This window comes from Anneissia japonica, unplaced genomic scaffold (genome assembly GCF_011630105.1).
Source record: "Anneissia japonica isolate Jap-2015-1 unplaced genomic scaffold, ASM1163010v1 scaffold2994_len2133135_cov197, whole genome shotgun sequence".
Lineage (NCBI taxonomy): Eukaryota > Metazoa > Echinodermata > Crinoidea > Comatulida > Comatulidae > Anneissia > Anneissia japonica.
This window is the reverse complement of record NW_022728550.1, coordinates 1,962,533-1,967,267: the sequence shown is the minus strand read 5'-3', so window position 1 is coordinate 1,967,267 and position 4,735 is coordinate 1,962,533.

The following is a 4,735-nucleotide window of genomic DNA, read 5'->3' as shown; positions in this document are numbered from 1 at the left end:
ATTTTCGCGTCACCGTCAACCATAGTGGCGCTGACGTGGTGCAGACTCTCATTTCATCAGCACCCACCTTCTTAAATCCTGCATACGCCACTGTTGCTGAAAACAACTGTCAGTTCAGCCAAATATATTTTCATTTATTTTGTTGTTCATGTGAAATGTCTGATAGGTTATTACTTTAAAACAATGCTAAAACACACAGTATCAATGCAAACATAGACACATATACGACTGAGCTGAGCGACTCCAAATTAGTAGTGGGTGGTTATGTAACGTTTGTCATGCACAGTATTACGCGCTATAGAAATGAAAGACCATCATTATATTGGAATGTACCTCTGGTAGGATCTATAGTACAATCAGTGTAAAAGTGTAAGACATAGGCTAGTGTGGATTTAAACAATTTCCTAATGGTAATATTCAATATAAGTATCAAGGAAATTAAGTATGATTGTTGGAAAAATGATCAACATTTATTTTTATTTCTCATCCTGACCTTTGCCTGTGCGAAGTGGGCGAAGGTTTGGATCTGCACCTGTATTATGATGACTTATATTCACAAGTTCCATTTATTTCTAATTTTTAGCACAAAAATGTAAAATAAAAACTCACAATACTGTTGGTGTTTACTTCTATTTTCGAGAAGTAGTAAGCTTACATAATATTATAAGTCATTTGACATTTAAATGTGTAGACCCTATCTTGTAGGTACGTAAACTATTACATTTACTTAAAAAATGAATATTAAACAAACAAAAGACCAAGGGAATGACTGCCACATTGCATTGACATGGGCACCGGAAGGAAAGCAAAGACGAGGAAGACCAAAACCAACATGAAGACGAATGGTGGAAAAGAACGAAAAAAAGAACGATGGACATCATGGTGGGGTGGGGGAGAGTAAAACAACGAGAGTTGCAGCAGCCAACAGAGATAGATGGAGGCATTCTTTTGAGAAATATGCTACACATGACGCGAAGAATTTATTAGGATGAAAATATTAATGGATTAACGACTGAGTATGAATAATTACCCTACTAAAAGTGCCACGTGTAGCTGTTTGTTTCTCAGCGTATAATACAATAGGCTCCTTTGACGATGAACATGTTTTTTTTATATAGTGCTTTTTAATAAGCATAATCCTACGATAATTGGAAGGTTCTGAATATTTAAAATTCAATGAGCAAGTTGCTTCCGTCTGAGTCAATCAATATTGAAAGAAGTAGAGAGAGTTGAATGTGTTCATTTATCTGAATCGATCGATCATGTGAATCAATCAACATTGAAAGAACTATTTCATCTTCTCATGAGAGGCCTTTATGCAAATATTTCAGATTGTTACATCGTTTTTGTTGGCAACTTACTTAATTAAAAAGTACAGTACAGTCAACTCTTCATAACAATTCCATCTCTCTTATTGGTTACTATATTAAATATTTTTAATAGCAGAATATTCATGGAAAAATTAACGAATTGATAGTAGGTGGCCAAGCATGATGACCAAAATATAGAACACCATAATGCAAGGGAAGTTAGGGGGTAAATATTTTTTTATTTTTAAAGTTATTGTATTAGTTTAATTAAATTAAATAATTAAATACTTTTCTGTGTAATAATACAAAATATATATTTTACAATGTTCAATGTATATCTCTTTTTTATACCTTTTTATGTAGTATTCTGTATCTATTAATGTGCAACCTTTCACATCTCGTTTTTGTTCGTTGTGACGTTAATTTGTTGAAAGGGCCGTAGAGGTGTTTGAAACCTGTTCATCTATTCCCTTTCGCTGATTTTTCTGTATTGTTTTTCTGTTACTTTTGCTCGTTGTGTATGCAGTGATGTAGCTTAGTAAATAAATTTAAGAAGTACTTAATGAAATATATTTTCGTATACAATCTGTGGACGTTTTCGGTCTCCTGTCCAGGTCCCCAAGTCATAGGCCTAACGGTCTTGATTGACACTTCAAATCAAAAGGCCACAATTATATCTTGCACTGGGGCCCATCATCATCTACCTACGCTGCTGGTGCGTTTATTACCGTTCATACGTGATGATCGTAATTCAGTGAAAGTGTCCGTTATTTATGAATGGTGATTGATAAAGCAACATTATTAGCAATTGAATTTACGTACTTTTAATATGATGAGCTATTTTCTTCATCGAAATCTTAATAGTCAAACTAAATATACAGTGTTTGATTTGGAGGACATGGCTTTTAACTTGTTCATATCTCTATCAACATCAAAATTTAGTGATAGGCATCTTTGTATATAAAACAGACTCCATCTTGTAGGTATCAAAACTAATACCTACACGATGGAGTCTGCTTTTTATATATCCACAGATGCGTATCACTAAGTGTTTGCGTGGATAAAGATTTGAACAGGTTGTTTAAGTGTACATTATTTGCATTAATAAATTAAATTAAATGTATCGAATAAATGAAATTTAAATTGTTTGACACGGGTCATGCTGAGTCGTGCCCGACACCATAAGTAGTACTAAATGTATAACCCTTTAACATTTTGCGCACCACCCTTTAAATTATATTATATAATATATATATTATTTTCTTAAACACCCTGAGGTCTTGTACAATGTACAATACAGCCAAACTTCCGAACAGAAAGTAGTATTCTGTGGATCTATGTAAGTATGATTGTTGGAAAAGTGTTCAACATTTTATTGTTTTATCTTTATTTTTTATTCTATTGTTTTTGATCCGCGCATGCAGCAATATAAAATTGTAGTTATTATTATATAAATTTTTTTACTTCAATTAAAATTAAGTGAATTCAGTTTGAAGCCACATGGATACCAATTGGGGGCAGTCTTCAATATTCCCTGACCAATAGATTTCATTACTTGACTATTCATATTGCATACTTTGGTTCATTTATTACCTGAATCAATTCTGTAAAGGCTCACGCCTTGTGGTAGTGCAACTGTACCAAAATATTCTCTTGATTGCTTGTAATTGATAATTTCATATGTTGAACATGAAATCAGCAAGCAATCATTTATCATCTTCACATTTATCTACATTAAAAAGAATATTTTCTTTGTTTATTTTAATGGTATGTACTAATACTTTGTGTTCATTTTATATATTGATATAGTGTCATCGTCATCAACTACTACTTTACATAGTTTCTCCACCTTACCATTCTCATCACATGCTTCAACATGGAAAACATTTATGAACTTTTGTATTTTTTGTTGGTTCCAATGAATTGTCCACTAGTCATCCTTAAGTAATGACTGTCAAAAAAAGAAGGTATCCTTTTTTCAAAAATACAAGTGACATGACCATTAATCGCACCAATTTCACCACTGTAGCCGGCACGTGACCCTTTGGTCTTCTTTTTCACCAGGCCATTAATGTTGTGAAAACTTTGACCATTATATCTCCTACAAGAGTTTGGCCAGATTTTTTGTTACGGTACTTTGCTCAAATCGCATGCGATATCATCTCAGGCAAAATATTATTATTATTATTATTATTATTATTATTATTATTATTATTATTATTATTATTATTATAATGTTCTAAATATTTGCCTTTATTATATCAATAATTGATAAGGTCTAGCTTAGCCTATATTATTGTTAACATTATATTATATTTATTTAACAATTAGTTTAAATAATTATTTATAATTAAATTATTAAAAGTATACAATATATATTATATAGGCCTAGGCATATAAATAAAACAAAAAAATAAACAATAATAATAATAATAATAATATTAATAATAATGATTTTACGATAGTTTAATTAATGAAATAGTAATAATCAGCATATTAAATAAAATTATGTTCATGCAAAACCTGCTTTTAAATAAAAACGTTATCTATTTGATTCTTTTTAAAAAAAATAATCTTATAAATTATAAATTTATTTTCTGCGATAATTTTATGCACATATACATATTCATGTTTTTAATGTTAATCTGGTTGATAAATAATATATTAAAAAAAATAAATAATAATAATAATAATAATAATAAAGGTGCTCGAATAATGCTTTAGTTAATAATTAATAATACTTCAATAATGCTTCAATAGGCCAATTTACGATAGTGCGATTAATGAGATAATTGTTGATTAATTTATAGAAATATAATAGGTAGGCCTATATACCATTAATAATGATTCAGCATATTAAATCAACAATACGTCGTAATGTAAAAATTCTTTGGTTTAATAATAATAATAATAATAATAACAATAATAATAATAATAATAATAATAATAATAATAATAATAATAATAATAATAATTTTACGATAGTTTGATTAATGAAATAGCAATAATCAGCATATTAAATAAAATTACGTCCGTGCAAAGCCTGCTTTTAAATAAAAACATTATCTATTTGATTCTGTTTTAAAAAATAATCTTATAAATTATAAGTTTATTTTCTGCGATAATTTTATCCACATATGCATATTAATGTTTTCAATGTTAATATGGTTGATAAATAATATATATATAAAAAAATAAATAATAATAACAATAATATTAATAAAGGTGCTCGAATAATGCTTTAGTGAATAATTAATAATACTTCAATAATGCTTCAATTGGCCAATTTACGATAGTGCGATTAATGAGATAATTGTTGATTAATTTATTGAAATATAATAGGTAGGCCTATATTCCATTAATAATGATTCAGCATATTAAATCAACAATACGTCGTAAATGTAAAATTTGTTTGGTTTTTTTTT